This window comes from Podarcis liolepis (assembly GCF_965112155.1).
Source record: "Podarcis liolepis genome assembly, chromosome: 12".
In the NCBI taxonomy this organism is placed as follows: Eukaryota; Metazoa; Chordata; class Lepidosauria; order Squamata; family Lacertidae; genus Podarcis; species Podarcis liolepis.
The window spans coordinates 41,491,914-41,508,806 of NC_139563.1; the positions used below are offsets into that span (position 1 = coordinate 41,491,914).

Genomic DNA, 16,893 nt, shown 5'->3' on the forward strand with positions numbered 1-16,893 from the left:
GGTGAGAATGCTAAGATTCTTCTCAAAATTCCTAGCTGTCCTAAGTTTGCAGTGTAGGTATTCAGATGAAGTAAATGTTTGCTGCTGCCAATGACATTTATACATGAAAGGGGTGGAAATTACACCCCACCTTTCCCTTCCGAAAGGAGTTGTTCAAAACGGTTAACACGGGAAAAACAAACAGAAAAATAAGCTGTCATTAAAACAATTAGCAAAAACAACCGAAAACAAAAGCAACCGAAAACAAAATGGTGCAGAGAGCCAAAGTTAAGAGTAGATAAATTAGATTAAACTTAGCAACAACAGACAGAATCAAGGGTTTGCTTAAAGGGTAATGTCTTCAAACAGCTGAATACAACTAGAGGGGAAGATAATTGGGCAGAAGATTCCTAACCACTAGACCGGCTGGCTAGAGGGACTGAGGACTGTGCTGAGGTGCCTGCTCACCAGCGGAGAAGAGTTCCACCGGCAGGGCGAATACCTCCACCACAGAGGGCCCTGCTGTACCCACAAAAAGTTATGTAGGCTTAGCTCAAGAGCTGCCTGTGTTTCCTGTTGCCCAGAGCTGGTGTCAGACCCAGGAACATGGTGTTCCATTGCTGGAGTTGGGACTGATGTAGCCTTCAATCTGCTGGTTCCATGGTTTCATCATTCTCCCTGATCAGAGCTAGCATAATCCCGCCCCCCCACTGAAACCAATGGTGAAAACCTGGAGGAAGGTAAGGTTCAGGAGTGAAGCAATGTGTCTCTCCACCTTCTGCCCTAGCTAGTACAAATACTGGGCTCATCTTATGTCCTTCTGCAACGAGGATGTTCAAAGTGGAGGAAGACCCACCGACTTGAACCAATCAGCCCCACTTAAGAATTTACTCTATGCTGCCATTGGCGGGGGTGAGGATTTTTGTACACAGCCACCAACAATGCCTCCAAGGCAGTGGCACGTTCAGGAAGGATGAAGCAGCAAATTTTAAAGGCCAGGTGGATCCACACAGGAGAAACAGGAAGCCCTTCAGGACACCTGGTCCAAGCTGGTTAGGGCCTTAAGTAACCAGTGACGTACTGGCCAGGGAAGAAAGTGTCCCTGAGCCTGTCTCAAGTCCTTTCCCTCACCCCTGAATTACTCACCGGCTGCACAGCATATCTGAGAAAGGTGGGACTCAAAGTATCTGAGAAGGAGTGCCTTTCGAGAAGAGGCCCTTGCTTCTTAGAAAGCAAGCAGCAGCTAGACAGATCTTATCAGGAGAATGATTCATCGCAGATGGCCCAACTTCTGCAGCCACCAACAAGAAAAGCATCGGGTGGCGACTGTCATTAACTTGGTATTGCTACTGCTTCTGTGCTATTTGTAATCAAGAGTCAGCATGAGAGAGCTGTGGCCCTCCAAACACTGCCACACTACAACTCCGATTTTCCCTGAGCATCTGTTGGGGCTGATGGAAGTTGAGGTTCCTCAGTCTCTGGTGGGACCATATATTGGGTAGGCTACTCCCAGACTGGATTAATTTTGGCCAGCAGCTATCTCTCCATCTAACCCAGGGCGGTCCAACCTTTCATAACAAGCAGGCCGCAATAGTACTTCGACACAGAACGTGTGGGCAGCCCACTGCCTTGTTATTGTGAGCCCAAAATTTAACATACACTGCTAGCCCTCGCTGCCCTGCCAAGGAGCTAAGGATGTGTGAGACTCTGTGGTGGTTATGTGGGATGGTAAAAGCTTTCTGGGAAATGATATATAATGAGCTGAAAAAAATGTTTAAGATAGCTTTTGTTAAAAAAACAGAGGCTTTTTGGTTAGGCATTATAGGTGCGGAACTACCAGAAGAAAACAAACAACTGTTTCTGTAGGCAACGACAGCAGCAAGGATGCTTCTTGCCCAGAGATGGAAAGAAGAAGAAGTATAGATCAGAGAAGAGTGGCAGAACAAGCTGATGGAATATGCAGAAATGGCAAGACTGACGGGAAAGATCAGAAATCAGGAAGACCAAGTATTCTTAAAGGACCGGAACAACTTTCTAACATATTTGAGAGACCACTGTAGACAGCTGAAATCACTGGCAAGAATACAACGACACTTGTAAAGTAACATGGATTTTGGGTACAGTACTATGATTATATAATAGATAATTACAGTAAAAGATGCAGGAATAAAATTTAGAATCTGAACCCATGGAGGGAAGGAAGGAGATCTCAAGGTTCAAAAGAACCCCCTTTTTAATGTTTGAAAATGTTATGTTTATGATGTACAACTTTTATGTAAAACTAAAAAAATTTTATTTTTAAAAAAAAGTTGAATAAATTATACCAGTAACTTCAAGCACTGACTAGGTTTTCGGAAGGGGGCTGCAAGCCTAACTAGCATCCTGTCGAAGCCTCACGCCTCCTTCCCAAAGCCCAGCACCTCACTTACCTGGCTTTGGGAAGGCAGCACAAGGGCTGTGGAGGTGGGCATCAAATGTTGCCAAGGGCCACCAAAAAAAGGCCTTGAGGGCTGTGTGCATGTTGGACCGCCATGATACCCTATCTCGCTGCTTTCTTTTGGGACTGGTACTGTATATTTATTTCTTCCGTTTAGATCCCATCTTTCCTCATAAGAGCACAAGGCAATGTGGAGAATTCCCTCTCCCCTCTTATGTCCTAACAACAACCCTCCGAGGTAGCTTAGACTGAGAGAAAATGGCGGCGCCAACCTCACCCAATGAGCTTCATGGCTGAAGCTCCCCAACTCCCACCCCAGGTCTTCAAACTAGAGTTTATTTATTACTATGCTGGCTATCCTGGGTTGAAGGAAGTGGGGAATAAATGCAATAAAGAAGCAATGGATTATTTTATTGATATTCATAAGCTGCCTGGGGGGGGGGGAAACCTTGTTGAAAAGTGAGATATAAACATTCATAACTAATAATAAATAAACTGAGCATTTCTGAGTCTGCTTTTCCCTAAGATGCACTTTTTAAACTGAAGAATTTTTCTGTTTTTGTCTTGTATTTTTATGCTGCGAACTGCCATCAGATCTATGGATGAAGGATGCTAAACAATTATAATAAATAAAAATAAATAGATTTCGGTTTCCCCCTACTCTTTTTTTAAAAACTTGTTAATTAGAGCAAACTTTTTTTTTCTTAAGTACAGCATTTCTCCTTGTTTATTTGGCACTGCTGCAGAAATAAATCTTGCAAAGGATGCCTTTTCCAAAGGAGGCAATTCTGAAGCGCTGCAACTGACAAGCACGAAAAGGGAGCCACCCACCTTCCGCAGGGAGGCGTCTCTCCCGCACCCACCACCCCGAAACCGCCCGGCAGGCAGGCAGGCGGCAGCGCAGCCGGGGGTCCCCGCACTCCAGCCCGCGTCTCCGCGCGCCTCTCCCTCCAGGATCCGCGCTCACACAACTTACTCATCATGGAAACTTCCACCCGCTCCGTGCATCGCGCCCGCACCAACTATGCCAGAGACCTTTCTTTTAAAAAACACAGATTTTTGTCAACAACTGAGCATACGCCGCGCGGAGCCATCAAGCCCTTAATGATAATAATAATAAAGGAGGAGGAGGGAGAGAAATGTATTTTTAATTGCAAAAAATAAATAATCCAAAAGCCCTGTGATGAAATATTCTGCTCCATCCAACGAACGCCAGTCTGGAAAACCCCGTTCGGCTGCTTGAAGGGGGGGTCGGATTTAAACGCACACACATATACATATATATATGTACACACACCTTCTGCAGCTACCCCCCCATCTTTCCAATGATAAAGACTAAAATGCAGAGAGATCGAGGCTCCCCTTCCTCGGTAAACAATCGCAAGGCGTTGCGTGGGAAGCGCGACCGCGGAAAACCTTCGGGGGAAAAAAGACAACAGCACAACCCACCCGGGCGAGAGCGATGCGCTTCAGACGATCGAAGCCAAGCGGGTGCTAAAAATACCCAACATCTGGCAGCGCGGCCAAGTCCAGCTGTGAACTCCTGCCCCAGAAGTCCGGGTCAGGAGGGGATCCGTCGCGTGGATCCCCCCCCCCTCCTCCTCAAACAACAACTCCGGATTGCCTTGCTAAAAGAAAAAAGGGGGGAAAGCCCGGGCACTCACTCACCGCGAGCAAATCCGTCGCGGGTCTCCTCTCGCCTGCGCGTCCTGCCCCGGCTGGGGCTCCTGCCCGTCGAGGGCGCGCTGCTGCTGACGCCGCCGCCGATGGGGGAAGTCCTGCCGCCTCCTCGGCCCTGGGCTCCTTCTCCTTCTCCTCCGCCTTCTTCTTCTCCCCACCTGAGTCCGCCCCAGCCCCACTGCCTTCCCCAGCCGGTTTGTCTGTCTCGGCGCTGGTGACCTGGTTTCCCCCTCTCTCCACGCGCCCCACCGGGAGCCGGAGGCGCGGCGGCGGCGGCGAGGAGGAGGAGGAGGACTCAGCTCCCGTCCGCCCGCCCCACGATCGCCTCGCCGGGGGTGGGGAGGCAGGCGACGCCCGCGCGCAACGGGGGGAAACGGGCGCAGCCAGCCAGGCGCGCGTCACGCGTGGATCTGCCCCTGGGGACGCGCAGCAGGCCAGCCCACGGGGAAACCGGCTTAGCCCACCTTTAGGAGCGTGGAGACTCGGCACCCCCGGGGGTCATCTAGACCAACCCCCGGTGGCTTATCCAGTCGGAAACGAGCAGCTTTAATTGCTGCGCCAGGAGGTCCGGAGAGGGTCCGGCTGCCGGCACTCCCCTGGGGCTGTGTGCTTCGTATCTGCCCCCCTGGCTGGCAAAGGAAGGCAGGGGGAGATGCCTTTCCCAAGGAAGGAAGCCGGCCCAGGGATGCTGGAGGGATCCTGGGCTTGAGATCTCCCCACCACCACCACCCAGTGCCAGACTGGGCCAAGGCGAGGCTTCCCATGTGGCGCTGCTAGCGCAGCACTTCCGCAACTCTCCCAAGGGAACCTGGGCCGCTCTCCAGAGGGAAGGTTTATACTGTATTGCGCTTTTTAAAAATTTATTTAATGCAATAAGACGAATCTCCCACGCACGCCCCGGGAAATTTTGGATGGGTTAGGCAGGGTGGGGCAAGAGCTTAGATGCAGGTCCTTATCTATTTCTTATTATGGGATTTTTAGCAAACGACAAAAATAATCTGCCGGCAAAGGTAGATTCGCACCTTTGACATAAGCGTCTCCCAGAAAGCTGCCACCACATTTCTCAGGAAACCAGTTTTTATAAAGATGAAGGGAGCACAATCTGAACAGAAACCCATATATGCTAATTTTACATTATTCAGCTGTGTCAGAGAGATTTTATTTTTATTTTTAACTGATTTTATAAAATAAGGAACATTGCAAATGCACTGGAAAACTGCAGTAATTTAGCAATTATTTCTTTCAATGGTTAAAAAGCAGTTCAGGTTTAGAACTGAGTTTTAAAAATACTTTACAGTTTAAAAGTGATTCTGAGCTTTTCCTTGGTGTTGCTGGTTTTTTAAAAAATAAATAAACAAACTACAGTACCAGCTGAAATCACAGTTAAATTGCTCTGGTCCTGATTTCCTAAATATTCTGTGATAGTTGACAACACCCTTCGCCATCCTGGTGCCCTCCAGCTGCTGCCAGACTCCAACTCCCATCAGTCCCCATCAAGCACAGCTGATGGGAGTTGTATTCCAGCAACATCTGAAGAGCACCAGGTGTGCCAAGCCCAGCTTACAGGTAGCTTTATAAGTTGGCGTTACTGCCTTTCTTATTTGAAACAGGTGGCAATGCCAAATACAAATGACAGGATACCTCTCCAGTTTTTGCTTTAATGAAAATAATTATGTTTCTAATTAAAATATGCCTGCAAGGTAACATTCCCAGCTGTGTCCAGGACGTCACAAAGCACAGGGCCTTAGACTTGCAACTGATTTACTTTCTCTTCTTCTTTTTGTATTTTTAAGACTTAAGCGAGTTCCACTTTACCTCTCTCTGTGTTGAGGACTTCAGTACCTAAGAGATGACTCACATACAGCCTGAAATGTCTGTTATAAAAGTGTCCGCGAGCTTGTGCATTCTCCCCCATTATAGATCTATATAATCTTTAACATGACCTAGACCTCCAAACACCAAGACAACTGAGGTCCACTTTACATTAAGGCAGCAGTGCTGCACATGCCTCCATATTTTGGAATAACCCAGACGGACTATCTTGCACATAAGCATCATAGCTGTCAACTTTTCCCTTTTCTTGCGAGGAATCCTATTTGGAATAAGGGAATTTCCCTTAAAAGGGGGGAAAGTTGACAGCTACGATAAGCATGTGTAAGTAAGGGTAAAGGGACCCCTGACCATTAGGTCCAGTCGTGACCAACTCTGGTGTTGTGGCGCTCATCTCGCTTTATTGGCCAAGGGAGCCGGCATACAGCTTCCAGGTCATGTGGCCAGCATGACTAAGCCGCTTCTGGCGAACCAGAGCAGCGCACGGAAACGCCATTTACCTTCCCGCTGGAGAAGTACCTATTTATCTACTTGCACTTTGACGTGCTTTCAAACTGCTAGGTTGGCAGGAGCTGGGAGCAAGGAACAGGAGCTCACCCCATCGCAGGGATTCGAACCGCCGACCTTCCGATCGGCAAGCCCAAGAGGCTCAGTGGTTTAGACCACAGCACCACCCATGTCCCTTTTGAGCATGTGTAGGAGTGGGCTATAAGGCAGGAAGCTGTGCGCAGGTCTGAAGCCTGCCTCAGTGGAAGGTAATCTGAGCATGCCGTTATATTTTGAAAACCTACAGTCTGCCTTAAACTTTGGCTTCGTTGTTAGTTAATAACGTTAATTTTTTCTCACATCTTGCTCGGCTGGAGTGCAACATTTCCATGTGTCCCATGTATAAGCTGCATGCCCAGGTCATAAGCGCTTCCTCTCATGCCCTGAATTAACCAACTGGAAACAGTGGCAGGTGCACTTCACTGCCGTGTCAGAAAACAAAACAGGGCAAGTATACATGCAAATGGCGCAGCTGTTCGGATGCTTCTCAGGAGCAGGGATCTATACACATAAAAAGCTCAATCCCATACAGTGGTACCTCGGGTTACATACGCTTCAGGTTACAGACTCCACTAACCCAGAAATATTACCTCGAGTTAAGAACTTTGCTTCAGGATGAGAACAGAAATTGTGCAGCGGCAGCAGGAGGCCCCATTAGCTAAAGTGGTGCTTCAGGTTAAGAACAGTTTTAGGTTAAGAACGGACCTCCAGAACGAATTAAGTACTTAACCCGAGGTACCACTGTATTTGGGGGCTACTTTTGGGGGGAGGCTACTATTTGGGACGCGGGTGGCGCTGTGGTCTAAACCACTGAGCCTAGGGCTTGCCGATGGGAAGGTTGGTGGTTCGAATCCCCGCGACGGGGTGAGCTGCCGTTGCTCAGTCCCAGTACTGCCAACCTAGCAGTTCGAAAGCACGTCAGAGTGCAAGTAGATAAATAGATACCGCTCCGGCGGGAAGGTAAACAGCATTTCCGTGCACTGCTCTGGTTTCACCAGAAGCGGCTTAGTCATGCTCGCCACATGACCCTGAAAAACTGTCTGCAGACAAACGTTGGCTCTCTCGGCCAGTAAAGCGAGATAAGCGCCGCAACCCCAGAGTTGTCCGCAACTGGACTTAACTGTCAGGGGTCCTTTACCTTTACTTTTCCAGATAGCTTGAGGGTTACAGGGGGGTCAGTAAGCCAACCATATGAATGACCAATGGTGCCACGCCAAAATTCAGCACCCAAAGTTCTTCTCTTCTGCAAGTAAAAGAAACATACTAAATTATACCACTCTCTAGGGCAGGCTTTCTCAACCTGTGGGTCGCCAGATGTTGTTGAACTACACCTCCCATCACCCCTAGCTAGCAAGGCCAGAGCTCAGGGATGATGGGAGTTGTAGTCAAACAACATTTGAGGACCCACAGGTTGAGAACCGCTGCTCTAGGGCATCTGAGTTTTTTCCAGTGCAAACTGAATTTCCCCCCGATGCTTTTCCAATTCAATTTTTTCTGCAAAACCCAAAGCACTGCTCCAGGGGCATGTGTGGTGAATTCCTGGGACATGCATCCAGGAAGAAAAACACACTGTCCAGACTTCCATGCTTGTGAAGTACACACTTTTCAAATAGGGAGATGATAATATATGCTGGGAAACGTAATGTGTGGAGCATCCACAAGCCTTCATTAAACCCATTAAACACAAATGAATTTAAAGAACTCTCAACAAGACGTGAAATGCAACAGGACATTTTGCTTCCCTATCGACCTGTCGGAAATAATCTTTAACTCAAACGTCATTTACATCCAAATTCTTTTCCCCCTGGAAGGAAGATAATGGGTGCTAATGTGTTTTCTCCATGATGAGGCAAAGTAGGATGTTTCGGGCTCAAGACAAGATTTAGTATATCTAAAGGATGAATAGTTTGGAGGAGATCGTAATATTAGCGCAACAGTTGTGAAAGAATGGTTGTTGTTATTTTCCAAGTACAGTGGTACCTCAGGCTACATATGCTTCAGGTTACAGACTCTGCTAACCCAGAAATAGTGCTTCAGGTTAAGAACTTTGCTTCAGGATGAGAACAGAAATCGTGTTCCGGCGGCGCAGCGGCAGCAGGAGGCCAAATTAGCTAAAGTGGTGCTTCAGGTTAAGAACAGTTTCAGGTTAAGTACGGACCTCCGGAACGAGTTAAGTACTTAACCTGAGGTACCACTGTACCTGCCCATCATTGCGCCATTTATCACAACATGATGTTGGAGCCATTCAACACCAAGACAACTGCTCTTGTCCTCAATGGGACAAATTAGTCATGAGTTAACTCGTCCCCCTTATTTCAATTGGAACCAAGGGCAGCTAAATTGAGGTGCCTCCATCTTCTCACTATTTTCCAGGAGGGATTAAAGTAGGGCTACCAGACATCCCTATTTCCTGGGGACAGCCCCCAAATTTGCGAATAAGTCCTCGGACAAATTCCATCCCTGGAATGTCCCTGGATTTCATCTAATGTCCCCAGTAAAAGCAGCAGCGGCAGTCTCAGCAGCTTGGAGCAGTAGGCTCTGGCTGGCTTCAGGAGCTGCTCAGAAGTCCCCATATGATGGTGGTGCAGGGGCTCAAAGATGCGGCTTCCGGGCTGCCTCCACCTTCCCTGACCCCAGCAACTAAGCTGTGAAGGGAGGCTTCATGCTGCCTATCAGAGCAGCCTCCCAACTCCTACTTGCATGCAAGCAGGAGTGGGGCGGGGATCTCTCAGTTAGGCAACGGGAAGCCTCCCTTCCCAGCTGAGAGATCCCTACCCCCTCCTGCTTGCTCACAAGTAGGAATGGGATTGGGGCTGCTCCGATGGGAAGGGAGGCATCGCGCTGCCCAAGCCTCACCGGCGCCACTCTCGGCCCTCCTTCTCCGCCTTCCATGCCTAACCCACCGCACACCGCTTCCCCACCACCACCACCAAAGAACCAACAACTCGGGCTGCCCAGGCTCATGGAGAAAGGAGATAGAAGCCTCAGAGGAAGGGGAAACATGGCGGTTGAGGTCAAGGTGGTGGCGGCCCCTCTGCCCTGCCATCGCTGCAGCATCAACGCTCCGAACGTGTAGTATGTATGTTTGTTTGTATTTATTTATTTATTTATTTATTTATTTATTGTGTCCCCGGATTCATTGGGGAAAAAATCTGGTAACCTTAGATTAAAGCACATATGGGAACTTCAGGTTTGCGCAACTGAAGTGGATTAAAGTGCTCTGTCGCCCTAGCACAAGAAATCCACTTTTTAAAAAAAATTACCAAAAAAACCACCCAGACATCTTGCAGTTTGGGAAAAGCATTTAAAAGTGTGGGATAAAATAGGGATTAATGGGAAGATGTGTAAACACCCTGCAAGCAAATCAGGATGAACGCTCATTGTCATCTAGCTGCCCTGCAAACAGATGAGAACAAATGCTCAATAAAGAACGGGCATCATCTTGCTACATCAGCTTTGCGCAAACAAATCAGGATGAAAGCTCCATAAACAGGTCATATGGAGGTGCCCTTGGGTCAGAATCCAAAAGAATAATTAAAAGCTAGTGAGACTTCCGGGGAGGTGCCTCCGGTAATGGCCGAAATCCTCTGACCGGGAGGAATCTGCTCCGTGGGAATCTGGGTCTGGCCGTCACAGCGAAGGCGGAGACCCGTTAAAATCACAGGCGGGAGAAGCCTGTGAGCGTGGGATTCGGCGGGCACCTTTTGCGCCTCCCCCACTCGCGGGAACCCCGGTTTTTGGGGCTCCGGAGCGACGTGGGGTGAGTGGTGCGGTGCATCGAATCGTCTGCTTCTTCCACGGAGCGAAGCCACATAGCTGTTGCCGGAGAGCGCTGACCTTTTCCTGTGGACAATTTGACTTTAAAGTAATTACCCGTGAGTAGATCTGAAACGGAAGAATTGGATTTCTAAATGTTTAATTTCGTATCGCAATGGGGAGGTTCAAAACAGGAAGTCCGCCTTCCCCTTTTGTAAATAGACTGAGGCAATGAAGTTGCAAGCTGGAGTCCTGAAAAGTTTTTTGTAAAAGATTAAATTTCCATCAATAAAGAACATTAAACCCCCTCTTGGAGGCAGGAGAAGAGAGGGGGAAGTTGCGGATTGATTATGCCTGTGGGAGAGAGTGAAGAGATTTAAAATACCGCCGCTCTGACCCTGGAAACGGGCTGCTAGTAGGACTGACGTCTTTTGGAATGTTCATTGACAGTGTTTAGAACGTTCATTGACAGCTAGTTAAACAAGAGAAATACATTGTTTCTACTGTCTCTGGCTGCTTTAAAAAGGAGTAAAAGTAGCTGAAAATTGAAACTAATTTGAAACTAATTTTGGATTGTTGAAAAGAGGATACTATTGACTATTACAAATAGAAACTGTTTCCCCCTAGTGGAAGCCTTTGAAACCGGTTGTTTTACAAGAGCTGGGCTAGGGGAATTTCCAGCTGCAAGTTAAAAACCGTGAGACTCTGGGACTGACCTTGAATCTTTTAAGTGTTATGGTAAATGGAAGAGGAAAAACAGACCAGTCAACTGCTGACAAAACATTAAGGTCTGGGAGGACTTGGCAACAATCCAGAAGAGGTCCATCATCAGGCCCCCCTGCTCCTTCTGTTGCTGCCTTTGTACCAGCATATTTAAAACCAAGAAGAATGTCGACAGAAGAGGCTTTAGTGGCTGCATCTTATAAGATAAATGACTCATTGGATCAGCTTAACAGGAAAATGGACACGATAAATGCGAAAATGGATGTTTCAATTACTAAAATCAACCTAAATACAGAAAGTATAAATAATACCAATACAGAAACCACCCAGAAATTGATACAGGAACCTACTTTGATATGGCAAACTGCGGAGGAAGCCAGGGAAAAAGCTGTTGTTGCTGAATGTAAAGTAACACAACTGGAGAGAAAGAGAAAGAGAGCCCCAGCCCTACAGAGGCAATTTGATGAATATAAGTTGATGCTTGCTATGACTGAACTTAAAGAAAAACAGACGAATTTGAGGATTAGAGTTCACTTTTGGTGGACATGCCCAAGGATTAAGACACTTTGGGAGATCATTTATAACGAAATGAAAAAGGCATTTAAATATACCCTTTTGAAGAAGCCAGAGGCCTTTCTCCTGGGCATGGTCGGCCAATTGGTGTTAAAGAAGGATAGAACTTTTTCCATGTATGCAACAATAGCAGCAAGAATACTCACTGTGAAGTACTGGAAGACACAAGATTTATCTATTCGGGAAGAATGGCAGATGAAGTTGATGGACTATATGGAATTGGCGGAAATGACTGGCAGAAATCTGAGACCAGGGAGAAGAGTTGGTGGAAGAATACTGGAAAAAGTTTAGGACTATTTACAGAAATACTGTAAAAATAATGAATGTTAGAAAAATGTTGGAATGAAGTTATATGGCTCTAGTAGAAATACTATAAGGAATTAAGTATAAATAGATTAATAGAGTATTAAAGGGAAAAATAAGGTCAGAATATGTTAAGATAATTATAGGATAGAAACAGAGGAAGATGGAAAGGAATTGCTGAAACAATTAATAGAAGTGGAATACAAAAAGGGAGGTGTGAGGAGGTCGTGGAAATAAGGGAATGAAATATAAGATATTGAAATTGTTTTGTGTGTTAAATGGTTTGTGTCTTATTTTGTTATTTTTTTTGTTTTGTCTATTTTGTGTTTAAACGGTTGAAAATTAATAAATATTATTTTTTTAAAAAAGCTAGTGAAACGTCAAAATACTAGTAATCTCATAAAGCCACTTATTCACTAATCCAACAATTGCCTAAAATACAAGGTACACATCTCAATATTGCTGCAGCACGATTGCTGACAGGAATGAGGCCTTGTCAGCATATAAAGGTAAAAGGTAAATGACCCCTGGACGGTTAAGTCCGGTCAAAGGCGACTATGGGGTGCAGCGCTCATCTCACTTTCAGGCTGAGGGAGCTGGTGTTTGTCCACAGACAGCTTTCTGGGTCATGTGGCCAGCAGGACTAAACCTCTTCTGGCGCAACGGGACACCGTGACGGAAACCAGAGACTTGGGGCTGTTTACTTTCCTGCCACAGCGGGAAAGTATTTATCTACTTGCACTATCGTGCTTTCGAACTGCTAGGTTGGCAGGAGCTGGGATGGAGCAACAGGAGCTCACTCCGTTGCGGGGATTCGGACTGCCGACCTTCTGATCGGCAAGCCCAAGAGGCTCAGTGGTTTAGACCGTAGCATGTGCAGAGGTCTGTGCTGGTTGTCGATCTGCTACCAGATCGAGTTCAGGGTGTTACTATGAGTATATAAAACTCTTAACAACTTGGGACCAGTTTACCTACGAGATCACCTTACCACACATATGTCCACTCAACCACTTCAATCGGCAAAATCAGCACTTTTACAAGTGTCACGTACGATTTCCCTCAACTCTGTCAATTAAATGAGAACATCCCGTTTTGGGGGGGGCATGCTCTCATTTGAGAGCATGGCACCCCGAAACACAAGGGAGCATGGCACCCAAAAACACACAGGAACATGGCCCCAGAAGATGGGTGTTTACCGCTGCAAGATGTTGCATATACTACCCACACTGCATCTGAAAGCATCATTTAGTGTGGCAGCAACAAACTTTGGAACTCCCTGCCAATTGATCTCAGACATTTGCCTTCACTGTATTCCTTTTTGCACGTGATGAAGTCATTCTTATTTAGACAAGCCTATCCAGATGATCTGAAAGTTTAGTCGTAGGAGAAAGTTTGTAGGAGTTTGTAGTCTATTTTATTGCAGCTTTATCCTGTATGTTTTTATTTGCAGTTGTAATTGCTTTAATGATAATTTTATCAGTCTATCAGGACTATCGTTTTCAAGGAAAATACTATGAAAAATAATAATATCATTTTGCAAATCACATTACAGTATATATACAAACTGCTTTTTAAATCCTATCCCATCCCATTCATTCTCACATAAGCTTTGAAAAGTAGGTCTCTATTATTCGCATTTCACAGATGGGGAGACCTGATCATAGCCAAGCATGGGCTCAATATAAAACCATTTGTGGGACTGCAGCTACTTTCATTAAATAGTATGTTGTGTCCAGAGTTACGCAGGGCAGAACTTCATAAAAGTTGGGTTTGGCTTATTCCCCTTTACAGCGGTATCTCGGAAGTTGAAAGGAATCCTTTCCGGAAGTCCGTTCGACTTCCAAAACATTCAGAAACCAAGGCGCGGCTTCCGATTGGCTGCAGGAAGCTCCTGTAGCCAACCGTAAGCAGCAGAAGGCGCATCACCGTTCAGGTTCCAAATAACATTTGCAAACCGGAACACTCACTTCCAGGTTTGCGGCGTTTGGGAGCCAAAATGTTCGACTTGCAAGGCATTCGCAAACCAAAGTACGACTGTATCTTTACAATCTGATACATTCCTGAATATATGATCTGGAAGGTTGGAGAACCCTCCAGAACAATGTGGGAAGTGCCGCTGGAATCTGCAGGCAGGATTGGGAAGTGGCAAAAATTGCCTCCCAGCTCATAGGAATACCCAATTTGCATCACTTCCATGAATGGAAGGAGCCCTTACATTCACATAACAGCATGTCTGGACCCAACCCATTGATTCAAGACAGGCTGGAGGAGTATAAAAAAGGGCACAATATAGCCTTCATAAAGGTGAAATGTTAGCTAAGAGGTTTGGACACCTGCTAGGTATAAAAACAATGACTAATCTAAAAAATAAAATAACTGCAGGAATATTAAGAGGCACTTGCAATTTCATATCATTTAATGTTGATGATTGAATTAAAATATAAATTGAGTCTCTCTCTCTCTCCTTCTGCCAAGAATGAGTCACATACAAACATAATGAAACCAGAAATGGAAAGAACTCTCCTACAATGTGAATGTGGGCGAGCTTTTCAAAAAACTTGTAATGAACATATTTTTAAAAATGTCTACACTCGCTGGCAAGATCAATATGAAGCAAACTGCATGATTTGTTTTTGTGCCTTCACCATAAGCAGGAGAGCAAGTCCTATAAATCAATGCTGACATTAATTTTTTAAACGCCTTTATTCCTATATGACTACATCAAAGAAAATGAAGGGGGGAAAAAAATCCCAAACATTAAGTGACTCACAGTTACAAAAGGAAGGCAACAGTGAGTTAATCCCTTCACGTAGGATTAGCTAAGGGCGACCAGCTACCATTGTCCTTAAATAACCCTGTCATTTTCGGGGTTGCTGAATAGTGACTACAGCACGTTGACATGATAAATACACACTATTTTGAAATTTTCAAAAAGCAGACATGTGGGGATGTGTCATGAACAGAGAAATCATGCCCGGGTGCCTTGTTTTCATCGTGTTAAGTAACACTCCAGCAAGGTTCACCCTTAGTGATGTCAGTTACTTCTACCCTGGTACAGTAATGCCATTATAGAGCGGCAGCAAACTATTACAGCCTTCAGTTTCAGCAGCAGACAAATTAGCAACTGCCCGTTTTCGGAACCTGCAACAGTTTTAAGGCACATGACTCCTGTTTCCCCAACAACAACTACCGAGCACGAGATTAGCAAAACCAACTTTACCAGATTATCTCCACCAGCTCCTTTGCATTCTTCCCTGCCTCTGCTTGAGGCAGTAGAGCGGGGTCACACACAGGTGATAGTGGAAAGGTTTCTAGGTAAAGTCCCAGCCTGGCCAATTTGTTGTTGTTGTTTAGTCGTTTAGTCGTGTCCGACTCTTCGTGGCCCCATGGACCAGAGCACACCAGGCACTTCTGTCTTCCACTGCCTCCTGCAGTTTGGTCAAACTCATGCTGGTAGCTTCAAGAACACTGTCCCACCATCTCGTCCTCTGTTGTCCCCTTCTCCTTGTGCCCTCCATCTTTCCCAGGGAGTCTTCTCTTCTCATGAGGTGGCCAAAGTACTGGAGCCTCAGCTTCACGATCTGTCCTTCCAGTGAGCACTCAGGGCTGATTTCCTTAAGAATGGATAGGTTTGATCTCCTTGCAGTCCATGGGACTCTCAAGAGTCTCCTCCAGCACCGTGCTTCAAAAGCATCAATTCTTCGGAGATCAGCCTTCTTTATGGTCCAGCTCTCACTTCCATACATCACTACTGGGAAAACCATAGCTTTTACTATATGGACCTTTGTTGGCCAATTAGCCCCTGATTAATCATCTGCTCCATGGTGAGTAGTGGGGGAAACCATGTGCACATGAGGAGCACTGTTTCATTCCTCAAAATCCCACTGATAAGCATGTCCTGTTGGCTTCAGTATCACATCACAGGATTAAGATATCTGACCTTTCCCTACCGATGAAGAGGGAAATCCTGTCGGTCCACAGTCCATATCAGAAGCAGTGCTGGATTAAACCCTGTGGAGGTTCCTAAGGGCCCACCACTCTAGTTTGGATAACATTGAACTAAGAAAGCTTGGTTGTAATTTTCTTTCAAGATCAAATCAATATTGTATTGATCTGTTGTCGTGGGGACCATAGGCTGGTGCCTGCTCTGGCTGTTTGGTAATCCAGCACCGATCAGAAGTACAGAAGGATGCTGTGCCAGTGTTGAGATACAGTGTTTGCATCAGAGCCCATGTCTCTTTGGAAAAGCAGTGCCAGCACAACTGAAACTCAAAATCAATCAGTACTTAAAGCCAGAATGGGTACGTAGCCCAGTTCTCTAGCTAACAAACTTGAATAATTTTTGTAATTCAAACCAGGATTTATTACAAATTAATTTCTGGTTTCTGTTGATACCTGTAACCCCTGACTTGCTGAAGAAACTGTAAATGCAATGATTTTGCAACTCATTTTAGGTGCTACATCCTCCCCCCCACACCCATAACAAGCGGCCATATTTAAGCCTTGTTGCTCTTTCTTTACCCTCCTGACCTACTTTCTGACAACTTGGCTGGCATACCGCTGTTGCTTGGCATATGACTAGTTACAGGTAGGTAGCCATGTTGGTCTGCTGTAGTCGAAGCAAAATAAAAAAATTCCTTCCAGTAGCACCTTAGAGACCAACTAAGTTTGTTATTGGTATGAGCTTTCATGTGTATGCACAAGAAGAAGTGTGCATGCACACGAAAGCTCATACCAATAACAAATTTAGTTGGTCTCTAAGGTGCTACTGGAAGGAATTTTTTTATTTTGTTTCGCTTGGCATATGAGATTATCATTTGAGTTAATGCAATATCTGTAAGGTAAAGGTAAAGGGATCCCTGACTGTTAAGTCCAGTTGCGAATGACTCTGGGGTTGCGGCGCTCATCTCGCTTTACTGGTCGAGGGAGCCGATGTTTGTCCACATACAGTTTTTCCGGGTCATGTGGCCAGCATGACTAAGCCGCTTTTGGCGAACCAGAGCAGCGCATGGAAACACCGTTTACCTTCCTGCCAGAGAAGCACCTATTTCTCTACTTGCACTTGA

General features: G+C 46.0%; 1 protein-coding gene across 3 annotated transcripts in view; it reads right to left on the minus strand.

Annotated features, from left to right (window-relative positions):
* Positions 1–16,893, minus strand: part of THRB (thyroid hormone receptor beta) — a 178,150-nt gene that overhangs the window by 153,238 nt on the left and 8,019 nt on the right. The window contains exon 1 of one of the 3 annotated variants that reach the window (XM_083468468.1): positions 4,085–4,447. The exons of 1 other annotated variant lie outside the window; for it this stretch is intronic. The gene's annotated coding sequence lies outside the window, so the exon portion shown is untranslated. Of the gene's footprint in view, positions 1–4,084; positions 4,448–16,893 lie in introns of those variants that run through there. One more of the 3 variants, XM_083468471.1, reaches the window with a different exon arrangement.